The following is a 22,851-nucleotide window of genomic DNA, read 5'->3' as shown; positions in this document are numbered from 1 at the left end:
TAGCTAAATGTATTTGTGTCCTCACATAAAAACCCACTCCAATGGAAAGTTTTAAAGTTATTAAATATGCTCAAGCCCCCTCCAGGGTGTATTCCTGCCTTGCGCCCAATGATTCCAGGTAGGCTCTGGACCCACCGCGACCCTGAATTGGATAAGCGGTTACAGATAATGAATGAATGAATGAAATATGCACAAATATGTATAATGTGCAAAAGAACTACTCAAAACGGTTCGGGAGACAGTCCTGCCTTTGAGGCAGAAGGAATGTAATTGGTTTCCAGCTAATGGTCATACACTCTAAAAAGAACCAACTTAATTGAATTGCTTCAATTGGTAACAAGTAATTCAATTAAGTTTATCCAACTTAATTTTTTAAGTTTTTGAAGGTTGAACTTAAAAAATTAAGTTGGATAAACTTAATTGAATTACTTGTTACCAATTGAAGCAATTCAATTAAGTTGGATCAACTCTTCTCTTTTTAGAGTGTAGGTGAATGTGATTGGTTAAAACGTACTTGATGGGGATTTTCAAATGTTATAATGTGCTGCTTTTCAATTTTTATAATGCTTTGCAGCCTGTGAGGCAGATTCTGTAGAAGTAAGGTCCTGCACACTTAAGTTATGATTGCTGCCTCTGAAGAAGCTACAGATTTTTATACGATAATCATCTGCTGCCTCTGAGGAAGCAAAGCAATATTGTGTCATTCTGCAGCTTCTGGCTGCAATCATAAATCCAGTGTACAAAATGTACATAGGCTGCTGAATTTTATTGTATAACATTCTGCTCTCTCTGCTCATGACGAGGCATCTGGAGTTTTTATTTAGACTACGGAGAGAACTCCAAGTGCTGAAAAGCACGAACCAAAACGAGGATCTATTCCTGCTCCATAGGAGGGTAAAATTGACATATTTTTGCTGATTTAGATCACTTGAGGTGGAAATGTCTCCACATTCAGGAGATGGATAATTGCATTACTGAAAGTGCTATAAAACTAAAAAACTTGAATTACAAATGAGTTTCTGTGGTAATTCAAACAGCGAATAAAATCTTACAATTTCAGCCAAATTCTGCCACATACAAGCAACAGTTGCACACAGATTTCTCCACAGAGATTGTTTTAAATCAGCAAGGCAGCAAGGCAGCACAGCAGGTAGTGTCGCAGTCACACAGCTCCAAGAATCTGGGGTTAGGCTCCGAATGACTTGTCTGTGAGGAGTTTGTGTGTGTCTCCCCATGTCAGCATGGGGTTCCTGCCATGGTCCATAAACATGCGTTGGTACACTCTAAAAAGAACCAACTTAATTGAATTGCTTCAATTGGTAACAAGTAATTCAATTAAGTTTATCCAACTTAATTTTTTAGGTTTTTTAAGGTATAACTTAAAAAAATAAGTTGGATAAACTTAATTGAATTACTTGTTACCAATTGAAGCAATTCAATTAAGTTGGATCAACTGTTCTCTTTTTAGAGTGTAGATTCCGGGAGATTTTATCTCGTCATCAAACTGACCTAAAAAATCACCTAATGAATTTTTCAGCGTTTACGGCCGGGCTAAACCCGCCTCTACAAAAAAGAGGGCTTATCCAAATTGCGGCATCCTTATTCATTTAACTCACTATTATCTATTTTCCCTTTATTCCCTTTTCTCTTCTATTACTCCATTTCTCTTCTATTTCCCTTATATTCCTTCACTTTTAACCTTATATACATTTTAACCAAATACCACAGGGGCCCCAGGGCTTCTCACTATTTTCAATATATTCCAATTCCACAATAACTCAAAGCTTACTTTCACACAGTGGCCAACACATCTTCACACACTATGTTACTAATTAAGCTATTCTACACTTCAACTTTTCCTTTCCTTTTATTTTTTCTTCTGTTACATCTGCTTCTTTTTACTCTTTTACTTTTCCTCTGTTACATTTTTACATCTGTTCCTTTTACACTTTTACTTCATTGTTCCCTTTTATTTTTTCCTTAATTTTTATTTTTCTATTACTCTCGTTTACCCAATTTAGAACCGAGAAACTCTTTCCAACACCATCAACACAATACTGCATACACCAATGAGCTCAAAAACAACAAACAGCTCAAAAAACCAACCAGTGCTTACATTTGTGAAAAATCTCACCTTCTATATGCCGGCTTTAAGTGGGAGTTCGAATGCAGGGGCCGTCTGAAGCTGAAAGGCCACAGCTCAACATCCCATCCTCGTCGCCATCTTTTTGTTGTTTATTTGCTGTGTTGTGAAGACGGGTGATGGAAAAGAATCCCCGCAGACACGGTTAAAGGTGTAAATACATTTTTATTTACAGAAACAGTGTCCGGTTCAGCACACGCTCTGGTCTCTCCCGGCCCTTGGCTTGCACTTCCATCTAAATGATCTTTAACCTTTCCGAATATGGAATCTGGTCTACATTTGCACGTTCAAGGGACTAAGGGAGGGGTAAAAATTTATAGTCTTTTATCCTCACTGACAGCTTATCCTAAACATTTCTCTCTTTGGAGCACAGACACAGAACATACGTCTAAACATACTCAACAGTGAACATCTCTTAATGCTGCACTTAAGGCCTTATGTTAAAATATACGGCAATGTGTCTAAAGACCCCAAAACAACTGCCAAAACACTAGCGAATGACTTAGCCAAGTCAGGAACTGTTGTCTCAAAAAAAGACAATCACAAGAGCCCTGCACAGGAATGAATTGCGAGGTTTCAGACCAAGAAAAACTCCACTTCCGCAGAAAAGACACTTTCAAGCCAGACTGAAGTACACCAAGGACAACCTGGAGAAAGCATACTGGAAGCACTTCCTTTTGTCAGATGAGACAAAGGCTACGTTCAAACAGCAGATAAAAGTGACCCAAATCCGATCTGTTTCGTCATATGTGACAGATGTGTCGTTTTTGTGGCTGTATGAATCTGACTATTTAAAATCAGATTTGGCCACTTTTATATGTGGCATTGGGATCTGTGGCAAAGCGACTCTGTCTGAACGGCCAGATCAGATTTCATGTGAGATTTATGTCACTCTGGCCTTTGAGAATGAACTCCGGACTACGCTCTTAAGCACTTTGGTATTAATTTGAGGTGTTTAGGACACGGTAAATTTTTGGTTTGTAAAAAATATTGGGAAATGAAAAAGGTGTGAAACAAACAAAAAAACAAACAAACAAAAAAAACCTCATCACCCTTATCTTGATATAAATCCATGTATACTACAATGATGCAGATGTGCAATATATTCATATTTTATACAGCCCAACTTACATTCATTTATATACCAGATGTGCAATATTCATGTGCAATATTTTTCTGCTTCATATGTATGTTACATTCTATGCGTATACCTATTTATTTATACACACCGCCATTCCTTGCTGCTATTGTTTAATTTCATAAATATGGTACCTTATTCTGTGTAGTTGTATTGTCTATAGTCGATTGTGAGTATTTCTATTTAAATTATGTATTGTCTTATTTTTTATAGCACACTGGAGTTTAGAGAACGGGAATCTCGTTTAGCTGTGCACTGCTGTGTTTTGTCTAAATGACAATAAAGTTCACTTTGACTTTGACTTTTGAAAAATAAAACACGTGGACATTTGTATAAAGGGTTTTTAATAAGACAAACAAGAAAAAACGTATTGTTTAGTCATTCTATATCAGTTTTATATTGTTCATGTCGGTATGAAGTTGTATAAATGTGGATCATGGAAATATTAAACTCATGTCGGCGCTCGTCTAGTTTTCTTAGAATGTGTTCGTGAGAGACCCAGGAAATTTGCGCTTAGAGTGAAAGAAACATCCGTTCACGCTTTAATATTCTTTACAGACTTAAATTAATACCCTGTCTTTAACATAGAGCTCACAAAGAAAAGGGAAGTTTTGTGACACAGTCCGGCCCCATTCCTTCATTTCAAAAGCGAAAGTGCTTCGTATGAAACAGACGGACATTTTCTTCTTGTCAGCGCCTCAAACCTCGTCCTTTGCGCATGCGCATCATTCAATATAAAACAGATATTTGAAAAAGCTGTGTTACAATTTCTTGCTCTAACAGCACTTGGGAAATGCATTTAAAACCATTAATTATTTGGCTAATAATTTTGTCCTCAATTTTTTTATTAAGAACCCCAGGTGAGCAAGCCAAAGGCGACAGTGGCAAGAAAAAAATCCCTCGAGACTGCAGGAAGAAACCAGAGCACCGGTTGTGGAGAACACACCAAAATCCTCACAGTCACCTGGAGAGGGGCTCAAACACGCAACACTACCATGCCGCCCAAAAGCATGTCAAGAATATTTTATTTAAGAAGTATAATATGTCAACTTGATGTTAAGCAACATCCCATCTAATCCAGACTAATACAGGAGAAAATTGTCATAATTGGGTGTCCCCACCTGCCAGTTCAAATATGACAGCACTTACATGTCCTCTAGAATACACATAAGAATTTGTAGATTCTTGTTTACCTTTCATAGATCCTGTAGTATGTCAATGAGTACGCCACATCACAAACTGACTGCTGAGACTAGGCTCTAATTAGAGTGTCCCTTATTAACCGTTGTGTTGTCTTGCGGGTCAAAAGTGACCCACTACCATGTTTAGCTGTAGAAAAAAATACCTTAAACTATCTTTTTGTCAACTTGAAATTTTATGACTTTTCCTAAAGAGACCCCTTCATTAGAAAAAAATGATACTTTCTGTACACCACTGTACACCACTAGGGTACAAAGATTGTCTTGTGGGTCATTTTTGACACCAGAAAAAAGTTCAAAGGCCACACACAAACTCTCTCTAATACACACACACACACACACATATAAAAGAAACTCCGGCCTAATAACACATGATCAGTTCTTAGGTCCGAGTTTCTTTGATGGGACCCTGAATCGAAGAACCCCAGTTGGTTGCTTGCTGAAGCCATGAATAGACATTTCAGTGCCCAACAGGTCCTGGATGAGATATTTTCAGGAGCTCTGGAGGAACAAGAGGATGAAGATGTATCTGAAGAGGAAGATGAGGAGGAATGCAACCCAGAGGATGATGCATCTTCAGATGAAGAAGAAGAGGAAATCCCTCGCGCTGACAGAGAGACTTTTTTGTCAAAGAACGGCAAAATTGCATGGTCCTCATCAAATTCAGACAGCAACCAGGGAAGAGCAGCAGCATCAAACATCATAAGGATGACTCCAGGGCCAACAAGGTATTCGGCTGCCCATGTCCAGGACATTTTATCCACCTTTCTCCTGTTCATCACACCAGCCATCGAAAAAATCATCCTGGAAAACACAAATTTGGAGGGTTTCCGGAAATATGGAGAAAGCTGGATGTCAGGGAAGAAAAACAAGAGAAGGATGTTCCTTGAGCTGTTGGGAAAGGCTCTTATCGCCCCGTGTACTGAGAGAAGGGAGCGCCTGCCCCGCACAGAAGCCTCTGCAGCCATTGTGGAAGCTGTTCAGGGAGTTGCATCTTGTCCTGATCCACCTGAGTCTGCAGCTGGGTCACTCAAAAGAAAAAGGTGCCAGTTCTGCCCCTGGAAGAAGGACTGCAAGACAAAAGCTGTGTGCTGCACATGTGAGAAATACATCTGCAAAGCCCATTCTCATGTTCGCACATACTGTCCTACATGTGCTAAATAGAGTTTATGTTGAATATTGTTTACAAAATCAAGCAACATTTTGCTGTTTTGTTAGTGTTATGAGAGAAATATTTTTATAATTCACTTCACTAAAAAATATAAAATAAAAACTGTTGACAAAAAAGTTCCAGATTGACTGTCTTTTCCCTTTCAATATAATTAATTCAGAAGTAATAACTTCACATTTATATTATAGCAATAATAAACCTCTACTGTGTAAAAGAAAACTGTTGTGGCAGTGTAATCTTTTTCACTGGTGATCTTCTTGTATTGTGTAATAAGCTTTGGTAGGGCGGGTCATTTTTTACCCAGAGGACAAGGGGAGTAAACAGAATGTTAAGATCGCACAAGGGTTAACACACTTAGAGCCTGGTATAATGGACCACTTTACAATCACTATAACACTGTAACTGTTTTTTCTTGCTGGTTGCTGTAGAAGCTGCAATTTGTTTACATACTGTTCTATTTTTATTATTTTTTTTGCTTGGGTGTCCAAAAGAGCAGGATGAGTTCCTCCTTTTCTTTGCCATTGTTACATCAGCGATGCTCACCAAGGGCTAGAACCTTTGAATTGAATTGACATGAATGTCCCCTTTAAATCAGTTCTGATTGTCATGGACTGTGATTCTAGCCTTATGGGTGATTGATGAAATGCATAATAAAAGGCTATGTGATTGTGGAAATGTCACAGAATTCTCCAGTCTGATGTCCTTTGACTCAGTCTTTTTCATCCCTTGTCTATTTATTTTCACCTCTAATATTCAAGTCTTGTATAGATAAGCCCTGTGTGTGATGCTGTACAACATCCCTTTAAAAGTGAATATCCCCATATTCACTTTTCCCCCAATATTCTCATTCATAAATGTTTTAGACCTATTGAACAATTTCAGAGAGCCCATGTAAAAAATGTCCTGGGAAGCAGCAGTCAAATTTGCAGAAGCTTTCCTAATAAATAAAAGGTATAAAGTATCTTAAGATGAACACTAAGATGTTCATAAGAATGCTCTTAAACACAATTCTCCAAAATAATCTTAAGAATTACTCTAATATTTCCTTATGATAATAATAATGATTTTTAGTTATATTTATCAAGACACCTCATTATATATTATATATTATAACAATTACAATACAGTACAAAACCATAGTTACGTGTGGGGGGGGGAGATAGAGAGACACTGCAATTTAAAGTGCATTTGTGCTGTAAACGGTAACTGGATGTAACCATGATGTAAACAGGATATGTGTAAACAGTACACTCATTTTCAGTATATCATTTTCAGTCCAACAAACCACTGTTTTGTGAAGTTGTGTGTGTGTGTGTGTATAGCAATTAGTTATTGCAGATTGTGTGCCTTAAGAAAGTACATAGTGGTGTCCCTGTGGTAACAACATAGAGTTGTATTAGCTACCTCACACAAAGTCACACAGAAGCTTTAATGAATCACAGACACACCAAAGGGGGTTCACAAAGGAAGAATTGGACCAGAGAGAGAGAGGGGGGGGGTGAAAGAGAGAGTGGCCTTATCCTTTGTGAATGGGTAACTCCTCTCTTTGTCCATCCCCCTAGATTATCTTGCCTACTCTGAATGGGGTTTCACCTGACTGCCAATTCACTCACAGAAAGCAAGGAAACCATGGTCTGAAGTGTTTTCATGGCCCCCAGATAAATATATACCTTGCAAATCACTGTGCCCATGCTTGTAATTATGTTATTATTTCTACACAAATATAAGACATCCACAGATACTCAAGTGTGAGACTGAGCTAATGTACCAAAATATGAATTTCATACAATCTTTTTAAAAATAAATGTGCATTCAACATTTTGCAGAGCCAGTTTACTTTTAAATTAAAATATTACAACATTTTCTGTGTTTCTTCTATTACCTATGTTACTGAACTTTTTACTGAACAACTCCTGCCATTGATTAAAACCCAAAAAGCTCATCTCTGTTCATGAAAATAATGAAAAATTTTTTTTAAAGTGGCTTAGATATAAAGGTACACATTCTCCTACATTATTTATCTATCAGTGCACCATTTGTCCCTGCCTCTATAGAAATGTCATTCATTCATTGTCTGTAAAAGATTTATCCAAGGGTTGCGGTGGGTCCAGAGCCTACCCAGAATCACTGGACATAATGCAGGAACACATTCTGGAGGGGGCACCAATCCTTCACAGGGCGACACACACTCACACATTCACTCACGCCTAGGGACAATTTTGAGTCACAAATCCACCAACCAACTTGTGCTTTTGGACCGTGGATCACCCGGAGGAAACCCACACATGGGGAGAACACACCTCACTCCTCACATACAGTCTCTATAGAAATGTGACAAAGAAGTTAACCAATCAATCAATTAATTAATCAAATTTTATATTTAAAGTACTCTTCACAAAAGAAAATCATCACAAATCAGCTTTATAGAGATCTGGGCCCAAGCCATGAGCCAAGATTGACAGTGGCAAAGAAAATCTCCCTCTAAACACAAGGAAGAAACCTTGAGAGGAACCAAGACTCATGAGGGGAACCCATCCTCCACTGATTGACACTGGAGAGCAACACCAGGGGGTTCAGCAGGAAAAGGACATCCCAATGCAAGAGTAAGAGGCAAGAGAAAAAAAAAACATTACAAATGGTTGTAATGATGGTAGTAAGTAAAAAAACAGCTTTAACTCTAGTAGAAAGATAGAAAAGTGGATGATTAATCAAAAGCCTGTGTGAAAATGTAGGTTTCAGTATAGATTTAATGATCCAAAATATGTCTGAGCCCCACATGGCAGCAGGAAAGCTATATTTAGAGACCATTTAGAGATTTCAAAAGGAATGTTTTATAGTCCGTGTAAAATGTTACACTGTGTCTGCTGCATTTTGATTCAACTGAAGCCTGTGTAGTGCTTGGCAGGAGCTCCCTACCAGAAGTGCATTGCAGTAATCTAGCCTTGAAATTATGAATGCATGGAATCGCATCTCTGCATCCTTTAAGGATAAACCATGATGCATTTAGGCAATAATGTGTAAGTGGAAAAATGCAGTTTTTATAGATGAAAATTTTTATATACAGGTGTCAAATGAGAGAGTCTAGCTGAATGCTACTTCTACCGTTTTAATGAAGGCATTGGGCATAACTGGGAAATTGTCAAAATTAATAGCATTTCCAATTGTTAGTTTCTGAGTATCTGTACCTAGTAACAAGGCCTCAATTTTTATCCTCAGTTTAAAACAAGAAATATTATAAAAATCCATAGGTGTGAGTGTGTGGTGATGAACTGGCGTCCCCTCCAGGGTGTCTTCCTGCTTTGCACTCAGTGATTCCCAATAGGCTCCGGATCCACCATGACAATGAAAATCATAAAGCAGTTACAGAAAATGAATGAATCAATAACTGAGATATTAACTTTGGATGATTTTTTGAGGATCCCAAACCTACTCAGGGCTGGGTGGTAGTCCTCTGTAGCAGTCATGGATCGATCTATCTATCTATCTATCTATCTATCTATCACATCAGTATCTTGTTTGCTTTGGCTGACAGGGTGATTGCAGGATCATCAGAATATATATGACTCACAGCTGAGAGCACAACGTTTTCACCAAGGTGTTTACTCAATGTTCCCTTTCTCTTTGGAGGATGTGAATCATCCCCAGCAGGTGCCTGAGAAAGCTCCTTCAAGCAGTCATCTATAGGGATGTCTTTTAAGGATGCCAGTAATACATCAACAACTTTAAAACGAATGAATATATATCCTTAAGCACTGCATTTGTGGTTTCAAGACACCAGGCACCCACCATAGAAATTTGCCATTCGCAGAAAAATATTGCCTACTAATTAAAATTAACGTGCCAGATGTCTCAGTTTTTATTTAAAAATACAATTGACTCTGTAGTTTTCATAGAGATCAGACAAGCACACCAGAAAGTAAAGATTTGCAGGTTTATGAATAAAAGCAGCATTGGACACAGTAAGCTCACACACACAAACGAGCTCTCTCTCCTACTCCATACAAGCATCCATTATGCTTCTGACAAAACACTGCATGTTTACACTGAGTGTAGCAGTAATTGAGGCCTGAGCTCTGATGGCATAAACAATACATTTCAACGGCAAATGTCATACTTTTTACTCCACTACACTGAAATGGAATGAAAATCTGCCGTTACTTTTTGGCTAGTGTGACCAGACGTCCTCTTTTACCCGGACATGTCCTCTTTTTTAGACTTAAAAAATGTCCGGGCGGAATTTCACAAACGTCTGGGATTTTGTTTTTCTACAGTTTACATAGTAGTGTCGATCGCGAACGAACCAGTTCAAAGAGCCGGCTCTTGTAAGTGAACAATGAGAGCCGGTTCCCGTCTAAGCCGGAGCCATTTTTTTCTAAGGCTTGTCATTCAACCAATCAGAGAACAACAAGCAAAGCTGAGACACTTGGTTTTTCCTGAATGCCAATCTGTCTTCCAAAAAATAGTTGAAGAAAATGTTAAATCAGTTAAATGTGTGTTGACAGTTGTGGTTGTTTTAATCGCTACCGTTGAATGCTGCTGTTTTGCACTTTGCAGAGTATTTGTTTATTTTATTACCCAGAAATGGATGATTATTTAATTTAATAAGCTGTTTTGTACTTTTGGGTTCCATTGGCTATATTTTACAAGTGATTTTTTATTAAGGTGTTTAAATAAAAATCCAGTTATTTATACAATTGAATGTGTGAGTGCAATCAGTGAGTTATTACAAGACAGCCATAAAACAATTGGCCATTGCAACACTATTTATTATTTTTAATATTGAACAATAATATTTTGTCCATATAGTCATGTAAAATGTAGGTAATATTGTTGTGTACCAGTGGAAATAAGTGGTAAATCAAAGAGCCATTTAGGAGCCGAAAGAGCCGGCTCTTTATGAAGAGCCGAGCCAAAAGAGCCGGCTCCCCAAAAAGAGCCGAAATTCCCATCACTATTACATAGAATTTTGAGTCCCGCCCTTCTCTACTCTGTTTGGTTCGCTTGGGTGAGAAGGGGGCGTGGTGAATATAGTTTATATATCGATAAATTTCTCTGTAAACATTTAATTGGTCAGTCTTCACGTCAGTAGTCCTTGTTTACGTCAAGCAAAGCTCATGTACCTACTAGTGATTGGAATTTCGGCTCTTTTTGGGGAGCCGGCTCTTTTGGCTCGGCTCTTCATAAAGAGCCGGCTCTTTTGGCTTTTTCAGCTCCTAAATGGCTCTTTGTTTTACCACTTATTTCCACTGGTACAAAACAATATAACCTACATTTTACATGACTATATGGAGAAAATATTATTGTTCAATATTAAAAATAATAAATAGTGTTGCAATGGCCAATTGTTTTATGGCTGTCTTGTAATAACTCACTGATTGCACTCACACATTCAATTGTATAAATAACTGGATTTTTATTTAAACACCTTAATAAAAAATCACTTGTAAACTCTGAAATACAGCCAATGGAACCCAAAAGGTAGGTATTACAAAACAGCTTATTAAATTAAATAATCATCCATTACTGATTAATAAAATAAACAAATACAGTGGAACCACTACTTACGAACGCCTATACTAACGAACGTTCCAAGATACGAACTAGGCATTTGAATATTTTTTGCCTCCACCAATGAACCATGACTCTAGAAACGAACCCGAGCCTCCGCCTGGAAATGGCCACTGACCCCAATAGACAAGTCTCCCAGCGCCCAGACTTGAGTCATTGACCCGTTTTCTTGACCCTCGAGCTTTTAAGATTAGCAAATTGTAGTTTTAACAATTTAGCATTAGTGTAAATAGCAGACTGCTAAGTTAAGCCGTATCTACGCGTCGTCTCCCCACATTCACCACCTACTCTCCGTTATTCCCCCCCCCCCCCCACCTCCCGTCATACAGCCAGTGCCTGTGTTACTCCTCCAGCCAGTCGTTTATTACTGTTACCACTGTATTTCTCTTTTATTTTTAGTAACGCTACATGTTTTTTTTTTTTTTACTAATTTGAGAGTGTTGTAAACATATATCAGTGCAAAAAGGGCTGGAACGCATTAATTGCTTTTCAGTTATTTTACATGTGGAAAATTGACTCGAGAAACGAATTTTTCCACTTACGAACCGGGTCACGGAACGGATCAAGTTCGTAAGTATAGGTTCCACTGTACACTGCAAAGTGCAAAACTGATTTAACATTTACTTCAACTATTTTTGGAAGGCAGATTGGCATTCAGGAAAACCAAGTGTCTCAGCTCGGAGGGTTGGAGCTTGCTTGTTGTTCTCTGATTGGTTGAATGACAAGCCTTAGAAAAAAATGGCTCGGTCTTAGACGGGAACCGGCTCTCATCGTTCACTTACAAGAGCCGGCTCTTTGAACCGGTTCGTTCGCGACCGACACATCACTAGTACCTACCCTCATCTCGAGCAGCTATGCCGAAACGTAAATGCAAGTTCTCGGATGAATTAAAAAAGAAACTCCCATGTTTCCTCCCACAGTCCAAAAACACACGTTGGTAGGTGGATTGGCGACTCAAAAAAAGTGTCCGTAGGTGTGAGTTAATGTGTGTGTGTGCCCTGTGAAGGACTGGCGCCCCCTCCAGGGTGTATTCCCGCCTTGTGGCCAATGATTCCAGGTAGACTCTGGACCCACCGCGACCCTGAACTGGATAAGGGTTACAGACAATGGATGGATGGATGAAGTCTCGAATTTAAAATTTATTTGTAAAATGTAGAATCTGCGTTTGTGGATCAAGTCACTCACGTGTTTTCCGTGACGTGCATTTGTTCATTTCCTCTCGCGGGTTTTTGGATTTTGAGACTTTCCTTTCGCATTTCACCCGCTCCAAATACAAATGCAGCCTGATCCACAAATGTAGCCAACAGGCGAACAAGCCACCGCTAGGTGGCACTGTTGTTTTAGGACGTGGGGGCCAACTGAAATGGAGAAGCATTTGCGCAGCATTTAATGTGGAAGTTCAAACAAAAAGCCCCCAAGCCGCTGAATTCAGCTTCATATCACAGACAGTTAGGAGGGGGATCACTGTGGAACGCTTCTGAAGGTGCCCTAAATTTAACGACGTTAAAGTCCATGGGGACTTCCCTAATTTCGCTGCAGACTAGGGTTGTCAAATAAAATACGTTAAAATCATCCCGTATTTGGATTAAAACCGTGTTGGTTATTGGACTGATATGTTTCGTATTTTTGAGATTGGATTAAAACGGGTGATTTGTTTCAGACAGATGCTTTCCCTCAGCCGGAGGGAGGGGAAGATACCCCACGGCTCCGAAACAGAATGTGCGCTTCTCATTGGTCATCACTTTTATTTAGCCAATCAGCAGCCAGAGTTAGCTGTCTAACATTTACTGCGGCAGCCAATAGAGTCATAGTCCCGCCTACAGGAGGTTGTTTTGCTGGCCCTGAGAGCAACAGGTCAGTCCTGAGACACTGGAGGAAACAACAGTGCCACCTAGCGGTCTAGACAGCGACCTCTGTTGGTTTTGAGTGGCAGCACCTTGGGTGTATGTAATAGTTTATATAACACCATTCGTTTTATTTAATCTTTGCCCATTTCTGCTGTGTTTATCAGTGTCAGACTAGTGTCAGTGACAGACAGACAGATGCCCTCCCTCAGCAGATACTCCACGGCTCCTAAACAGAAAATGTGCTTCTCATTGGTCATCACTTTTATTGAGCCAATCCGCAATCAGAGTTAGCTGTCCATTATTTGCTGCGGCAGCCAATGGAGTCACAGTCCCGCCTACAGGAGGTTGTTTTGCAGGTGGGAGTTTTAGTTACACAAACATGTTCTGAGGGCAGAAAGAAACATTATTGGTTCAGAGAGATAACCAATCAAATTGTAGTGGGGGTGTGGCAAAATAGGCGGAAAATTAATAAATAAATAACACTCTCCCGCAATTGTGGTTGTGCAGCTGAGAAAACTGAAGCATGCTTTCACAAAAGGTAAGATTTTTTCAGTCTATTTTTTTGTGGTTATTTGAGTTTATATTATTTAGCAAAGTTCAACTGAGTGCACGTTAGCTGATTTACCTGATGTCAGCCAGCAGGTTGAATTATGTTCCTTTGGTAACATTTCACTGACGAATATAACTTTGCTTTATTCTGTGGAGAACCAAGAAATGAAGCTTTCATCTAAGAGCTTAGTTAGCTATAGCAAAATTAGCTAATTATAATGACTGTGAAATATCACATAATGTTGACTGGTAGCTATGTTAGCTACATGTTTACATGCAACCCCATGCTAGGAATCCTTATATATTTGGGATTGAGTGAATTGAGATTAACTGAGTACTGTGTACCATAGCAAACCCAATTAGCTAACTTAACTCATTAGCCCATATCATACTACACGGTGTGGGGTGGGTGCTGCTTTTGGGGCAGGAGTGCTGCCTATTAGAAGGATACATAGAGAGAAATGTTGTTATTGGGGCCGGAGTACTGTTTTTGTTTGGAGTAAATTATGCTTATTTAAACAACTATTTTATTGCTTAATCTTGCGCTTAAGGCAGAAATGTACTGTGTAGTGTAACAATGCTACTCTAATGGCAGGGGAAATGTACTGCTCTAAGGGCAGGAGGAATGTAGCTACTGTTTTGAGCGCAGAAGGAATGTGGCTACTGATCTGAGGGCAGGGAGAATATAGCTACTGTAGTGCAGTACTGCTCTGAGGGCAGGAGTATGTAGCTTTTGTTCTGAGGACAGGGGGAATGTAGCTTCTGCTCTGATGGCAGGGATGAATATAGCTAGTGTAGTGTGGTACTGCTCTTAGGGTAGGAAAAATGTAGCTTCTGCTCTGAGGGCAGGGAAATGTAGCTAGTGTTGTGTGGTACTACTTTGAGCACATGAGGAATGTAGCTAGTGCTCTGAAGGGAGGGGGAATGCAGCTACTGCTCTGAGAGCAGAAGTAATGTAGCTATTGTATGTGTAGTACTTCTCTGAGGGCAGGGGGAATGTAGCATTTGCTCTGAGGGCAGGGGGAATGTAGCTTCTGCTCTAAGGGCAGGGGGGATATAGCTAGTGTAGTGTGGTACTGCTCTGAGGGCAGGGGAATGTAGCTAGTGCTCTGAGGGCAGGGGGAATGCAGCCACTGCTATGAGGGCAAAAGTAATGTAGCTATTGTATGTGTAGTACTTCTCTAATGGCAGGAGTAATGTACTGATGTACTGCTCTACAGGCAGGAAAAATGTACTTTAGGACCAATTTGGGGCCATTACTTTGTTTTTCAAGAGGGGTAGTATTTTATTAACAGTCTAGAATATTATGTGATATATACTATATATTTTAGGCTGAATGACATTATACTGGTTGGATACATTTTGTGTTTAAATAATGTACTTGAAAACTGCCAATTTTCACGTTTTGAGCTCTACTGAGAGAAATTGTTTGTTTCAAGGAATTTATTTAGAAAATGTATTACATCTTTATCCTTTCAAATTCACACTTTTTTTTCTTTATTTTCTGTCAAGAGTATTTGTAGATCAAGGACCAGGGAAGCCTGAGATTGCTTATTTCGTGTCCACTAAGGATGCTCAAATGTGGTTAAGATTCATCTCTGGAAAAAGCATGCACAACCAAAGTTAAGCTGAAATAAGCTAGGCTATTAGTAGGAATAACTATGTTAACATATAAAGGTATTTGATGAATACACGATATTGTGTGACAGCAACTTAAATATCAATGTGCCATGCATTCTAACCAATAAATGTTTTCATGTTGTAGAATTGAGCAACTATGTTGTGATTTGTGGACAGCAATGAGAAGCCCATATTATTTTCTGGACGCTGTACATATTCCTTGTGCTTTAGGTGATTCATCAATATCTCCACAATCACCATCAGACCTTTGCTGAGGGCTGGCATCATAACCTCCCTGCACTTGAACAAACTACAATGATTTGTGTCATGTGTTTACATAACTTATGAGACAATGGGAAATATTTTAGTACGTTAGATAAAATCTGTTTATAAATAAAAAACAAACAAACAAACAAAAAAACCAAAAACACACACACACACACACATACATATATAAACTTTCTGCAGTTCCTGGAGTAAGTCTTCCATAAGGTTCCTTAAAGTCATCTCCAATTGAGAATCTCCATCAGCCAGATGAAATACGTTTTTATTCTAGAATTTCCAGTATATGTGCTTACAGTCATTTCTACACCAGGGGTGAAATGTGGCTGGCAGGTTTGTGAACATTTGCCCATGATATTAGAGCCATATAGCAGCGAAACATTACTTATTTGCAGCAGTACAGGCAACAGCTTCAGGAATGTATGGAGAATGAAAGTACTGTTTTGATACAAAACACAGAAAATCAGAGTAAACAAAAATATATACATTTTCTGAAGGAAACACAATACTCATAATACCTTAACAAGTTTTAAAAGTTTATGCAAAAAGAAAAATAGATTTTAAGCCATTAAAACATTTAATGCATTTCAGACAAATTTAATTTGCAGTGTGACATTTTCATTTTTAGCGCTCGTTAGTAATGTTATACTATAAGAGTGTGCATACACATGCAGTACATCAATTTGAAATATTTCAATACAATAAACAATGAAACAACTGAAATCAGCTATCATTGCCTTGTAAGTATTTCCCTTTACTTTTTTAGATTATACGATATTAAATTTTGATTGAAACTGTTTAAACATACTGTGCTATCAACCTTATGTCTATAAGCTGATATGTACTGTGTAACCACAGCTCAAAATATTTTGCATGATGTGTACATATACACATATATTCAGTTTCCCCTGCCCTCAGAGCAGTAGCTACATTCCCCCTGCCCTCAGAGCAATAGCTACATTCCCCCTGTCCTCAGAGCAGTAGCTACATTCCCCCTGTCCTCAGAGCAATAGCTACATTCCCCCTGTCCTCAGAGCAGTAGCTACATTCCCCCTGTCCTCAGAGCAGTAGCTACATTCCCCCTGTCCTCAGAGCAGTAGCTACATTCCCCCTGTCCTCAGAGCAGTAGCTACATTCCCCCTGCCCTCAGAGCAGTAGCTACATTCCTCCTGCCTTTAGAGCAGTAGCTACATTCCCCCTGTCCTCAGAGCAATAGCTACATTCCCCCTGTCCTCAGAGCAGTAGCTACATTCCCCCTGTCCTCAGAGCAGTAGCTACATTCCCCCTGTCCTCAGAGCAGTAGCTACATTCCCCCTGTCCTCAGAGCAGTAGCTACATTCCCCCTGTCCTCAGAGCAGTAGCTACATTCCCCCTGTCCTCAGAGCAGTAGCTACATTCCCCCTGTCCTCAGAGCAGTAGCTAAATTCCTTCTGTCCTCAGGGCAGTAGCTACATTCCCCCTGCCATCAGAGCAGTACCACTCTACATTAGCTACATTCCCCCTGTCCTCAGAGCAGTAGCTACATTCCTCTGCCCCTAGAGCAGTAATACAGTACATTTCCTCTCCCATTAGAGCAGCACTCTTACACTACACAGTACATTTCTGCCTTAAGCGCAAGATTAAGCAATAAAATAGTTGTTTAAATAAGCATAATTTACTCCAAACAAAAACAGTACTCCGGCCCCAATAACAACATTTCTCTCTATGTATCCTTCTAATAGGCAGCACTCCTGCCCCAAAAGCAGCACCCACCCCACACCGTGTAGTATGATATGGGCTAATGAGTTAAGTTAGCTAATTGGGTTTGCTATGGTACACAGTACTCAGTTAATCTCAATTCACTCAATCCCAAATATATAAGGATTCCTAGCATGGGGTTGCATGTAAACATGTAGCTAACATAGCTACCAGTCAACATTATGTGATATTTCACAGTCATTATAATTAGCTAATTTTGCTATAGCTAACTAAGCTCTTAGATGAAAGCTTCATTTCTTGGTTCTCCACAGAATAAAGTAAAGTTATATTCGTCAGTGAAATGTTACCAAAGGAACATAATTCAACCTGCTGGCTGACATCAGGTAAATCAGCTAACGTGCACTCAGTTGAACTTTGCTAAATAATATAAACTCAAATAACCACAAAAAAATAGACTGAAAAAATCTTACCTTTTGTGAAAGCATGCTTCAGTTTTCTCAGCTGCACAACCACAATTGCGGGAGAGTGTTATTTATTTATTAATTTTCCGCCTATTTTGCCACACCCCCACTACAATTTGATTGGTTATCTCTCTGAACCAATAATGTTTCTTTCTGCCCTCAGAACAAGTTTGTGTAACTAAAACTCCCACCTGCAAAACAACCTCCTGTAGGCGGGACTGTGACTCCATTGGCTGCCGCAGCAAATAATGGACAGCTAACTCTGATTGCGGATTGGCTCAATAAAAGTGATGACCAATGAGAAGCACATTTTCTGTTTAGGAGCCGTGGAGTATCTGCTGAGGGAGGGCATCTGTCTGTCTGTCACTGACACTAGTCTGACACTGATAAACACAGCAGAAATGGGCAAAGATTAAATAAAACGAATGGTGTTATATAAACTATTACATACACCCAAGGTGCTGCCACTCAAAACCAACAGAGGTCGCTGTCTAGACCGCTAGGTGGCACTGTTGTTTCCTCCAGTGTCTCAGGACTGACCTGTTGCTCTCAGGGCCAGCAAAACAACCTCCTGTAGGCGGGACTATGACTCTATTGGCTGCCGCAGTAAATGTTAGACAGCTAACTCTGGCTGCTGATTGGCTAAATAAAAGTGATGACCAATGAGAAGCGCACATTCTGTTTCGGAGCCGTGGGGTATCTTCCCCTCCCTCCGGCTGAGGGAAAGCATCTGTCTGAAACAAATCACCCGTTTTAATCCAATCTCAAAAATACGAAACATATCAGTCCAATAACCAACACGGTTTTAATCCAAATACGGGATGATTTTAACGTATTTTATTTGACAACCCTAGTCTGCAGCGAAATTAGGGAAGTCCCCATGGACTTTAACGTCGTTAAATTTAGGGCACCTTCAGAAGCGTTCCACAGTGAAAAAAAATAAGACTGAAAAATTCTTACATTTTGTGAAAGTATGCCTCATTTTTTCTCAGGTGCACAACCACAATCTTGCATTGTGGGAGAGTATTATTTATTTATTTTTTGTGTCTTTCAAATTTTGGTTCTGCCTATTGTGCGTACCCCCCCCCCCCCCTCTAAATTTGATTGGTTATCTCTCTGAACCAAGAATTTTTTCTTTCTGCCCTCAGAACAAGTTTGTGTAGCTAAAACTCCCATCTGCGAATTTTTTGCTGCGGCCCTGAGAGCAACAGATCAGTCCTGAAAAACTGGGGAAACAACAGTGCCAGTGTCCTGGTGTTAATATCAAAATATTAGCACCAGAGGTGGGCAGTAGGGCACTACGTTTAGTCCGTTACATTTACTTGAGCAACTTTTTGATAAATTGTACTTTTAAGAGTAGCTTTAATGCAGCAACCTTTTTACATTTACTTGAGTATCTTTGTGAAGAAGAAGCGGTACTTTTACTCCGTTACAGTGACATTCTACTCGCGTCTCTTTGTTTTGTTTTGTCGAGACTTCCAACAGAGGCTTTGTCACATCACTGCCTCTCACCAATCAGCCACAAACAACGTTTAACTCCAGTTCACCAAACAAACAGAGCCAAGCCGTCACCATGAAAACTTGAGAGACAGTTGCTGTTAAAGCTGAATAGTCACTTCACGGAGTGAACATGCAAACATATACACATACAGAATTTATGGTTTATGTGTGGACTGCCATGATCTCTTTGTTGTTATTCTTTGTAATCTCTGTCTGTTGAGCCCATTGTTTTGTTAGTGAAAATGTAAATACACAGAACACACATGCATTGTATGATTTATATAAACTTACGTACAGAGAGCCTTTTTCTTCTTGTTCTTATTTTTTGTAACCTCTACCTCTTGAGCCCATTGTTTTGTTATTAAGATTTTACGGCTGATTTTAATTTGTTACTTTGTAAAGGTTTAATTTATTATTGTTTAAGAGATATTCTCCGGCTCTGAATTTTTTCATTGCTTTTTTATATTTTTGGGCATTCAGGTCTATTATTTGACGTCCTGATTATTACACAAAAAGGTTACTCAGCAGTTACTCAGTACTTGAGTAGGTTTTTCACTTAGTAATTTTTGACTCTTACTTAAGTAATTAATTGGGTGACTTGTTTGTTTTTTTTCTTGAGTCATATTATTCTAAAGTAAAAATACTCTTACTTGAGTACAATTTTTGGCTATTTTACCTACCTCTGATTACAACCAGAATAAATCATGGTTCTTTTACTTCCGATACTCAGTTTGCCAGACATGTCCTCTTTTTTGGACATAAAAAATGCATCCTGTGGGAATTTTTAACACGCTAAAAATATCCAGATTTTGCTGTCTGCAGGTTTTCCTTTATTCCAATCCTTGACATTAGCTCTAAACCCATCTTTATGTTTGTACAACGCTACTGCTTAAACCCCATTCACTAGTTTCAGCCGAGCTCTGTTCAACATTAGAGCTTCACTAGAATACCCCCTGTCCCTATAACGATACAAATACACACATCTGATCGTTACAGACTTCCTGATGAGTAAATTACATCTGTGCAGTAAAATTAATTATGCAGGAAACCATGTGAAATCCAAAATGCCAGAGAGCAAGGAACAAGGCTGTGAAGCATTGTTTTATCAGGCATAAATATTAATTGATCAAGTGCACTTCTTGGTGATAAAATGAGGTGTGTCCTTTTAGTAACGTTAAAAAGCATCACTGTTAAACTCATGAGTTTTCTGGTGCAAACGTGTTACTTGTATATCAATATGCTTTGGTTTTGTAGTTTGGTATGAACAGAAAAGACTCTCATGAAGTGCTCATAAAATGTCTGGAACTGTCAATTTTTTAAATAGATTTTTCTTTATTGTAGATGCCAAAATGTTGAGTGAAAAAATTCAGGCCACAAAGGTTAAACGTCTTGTTAACAAGTATCTGTTTATAACATTCAACAATATAATTGAATGGTTATGGATGCATTTGTCAACATCTTACACAGCTCCTGTGCGGCCCCAAGTGTCCTATTTCTCGAAACCAAAATATGGTCATCCCACTTAATACTTGTGAAAATAAATACTTTTTGTACTTTTACTCAAGTACTGATTTTAATTGAGGATTTCTACTTTTACTGGAGTTTGACATTGAGCATCTGTTCTTTAAATCTGTACTTTAAGTGTCCACCACTGCAAACAGAAACTTAAATTCACAACCAATGCTCTTGACTTAATATCGGTACTTTTCCATTCCCCTTTTACCTCTCTGCATTTGTGCTCAGTCCAGAGTCCTCATTTATAAAATTCTGCATGTATTCTTTAGCGAAGGTTTGGGTGCACCCAATATATATATGGAAAGGATGTTTGAATTGAAGTGTGGAGGGTACGGCTGAAAAAGTGAGGGTTCACTCAGCAAGGAGCAGGCAGGACTCAAAATAACTCATTCCATGATAATTTATTCAAAGATAGCACACATGATGATGTCATGATAAGAGAGGTACCAAGAAAGAAAAGAAAATAATTAAAAACATCAAGTTAGAACTAAACAGACCTAGTTTGTCTGTACTGCAGTCCCATCTACCTTCACTGGCTACCGCAGCCAAATCCCCCTACTTTTAGTAACTTAGCCCCACCCCTGTCTTAATTGGACTAACCCAACTCTGGCAAAGGGGTAACAAAGTTACTTACAAGAAGATATTTATTCCCTACAATATAACCATTAACAGATATCCCAGGCACATCTTATTCCGGCTTCACTGGTGAGTATTTACCTATGTACATAATTTGTTACTTTTTTACTTATTTGCTTTTTCCCTTTCACAGGTTCCCGGATCCAGCTCTTCCCTCCCCCTCTCTATACTTCATCGCGGGCCCTTCGGCTAGCACAAAGAGAGACAGGAAATTTGCCGCCATTCCCCCAGGAACAGGAACTGAAACACAAGGTAATTAATAATACCAGCATACATTCCTTAATGTATATTCCAGTCTTGGTGACGGGGCCAATTCCCTGACCTCATCACTATATATATATATATATATATATATATATATATATATATATATATATATATCAGTTGCATATGCTGGTCTTTCAAGGAGGGGAAGGTCACTTTCGGTCTACATCATAAAATGTGTCGGTTTATTTATGCGTAAATTCTACCCTCCGTTCCTTTTCAAGAAAATGATCTGTGACCCTGTCGTACCTACAAGGCGTCTTTTCCAGGGACTTGACTAGTGTCCTCTCAATGGCCAGCAGAGCTAGGCTGCTTAAACGGCCCTGGCCCATGTGAAGTGTGTCCGCCTGTGAGTGCTTTGTGACGGTGGAGGGGCTCAGCAGCACCCGCTGGACAGAAACTGCGATAGAAGTCAGAAAGAGTGATAGAAGTCAGTCTCCAAACACAAGCAGCTACAAGAAACCCACCAGAAATAGAAGCTCGATTTGTCGCTAGTCATTTTTAACAAAGAAAATGCCGCTAAGAGGATTAAGAAAATCTCCGGTTCAACTCAGAACAGAATGAAAATGTAATGCTCCCACGGATCTTTACACCAAAGGATCGCTGATTCGCTCATTTCGCTGTCAATCAAAAAGGGATTCAGCCTCAGACAGATCATCCAATCATCATGCAGAAGCTGAGTGTCCGGGCCAGCCGAGGCCAGCCCACTGCCCCATAGACCCCCAGAGACGCTGAGCGTCCGATGGGCGGGACAAAGCCCAGCATTTATCCAATGACTCGTCTCATTTCGCTGCACTTCGCTGCTTCGCCATTGAACTCTGTGGACGCCCAGCGTCCTCACTGTTTAAAGCACTGTGAAGCTGCGGGAATGATTGAGAGGAAAACCGCATCTTTACCAGTGATAAGAAGCTGATTCTGAACAAAAGTTGAGCGCGTTGTAGTGCATATTTATTCAATGACATGTACACAACAGTGTATATTTGATCACTTATTTTTTGACATTTTAGGGGAAGCTGAGCTTCCCTTGCAGTCTTAGAGCAATTAGTAGTCTATAGATCTCTAGTAAATGCTTGATTCTGAGGAAGGGTAAATTCTCTAACTCTGCTCCCACCTGGATGCATTAAGGAAATGTTGTTGTTCTGGGTGCAGCTGATATGTTTTTTCTTTCAGAAATGTTTGTAAGGGAGGAACGTGAGGAACATTAGAAGACATCATGATGGTTCTCAACAAGGCTACATAATATCATCTTGTTCATAAATG

This window comes from Hoplias malabaricus, chromosome Y (assembly GCF_029633855.1).
Source record: "Hoplias malabaricus isolate fHopMal1 chromosome Y, fHopMal1.hap1, whole genome shotgun sequence".
NCBI lineage: Eukaryota > Metazoa > Chordata > Actinopteri > Characiformes > Erythrinidae > Hoplias > Hoplias malabaricus.
The sequence above is the reverse complement of the archived record's forward strand: the minus strand, read 5'-3'. Positions refer to the sequence as shown.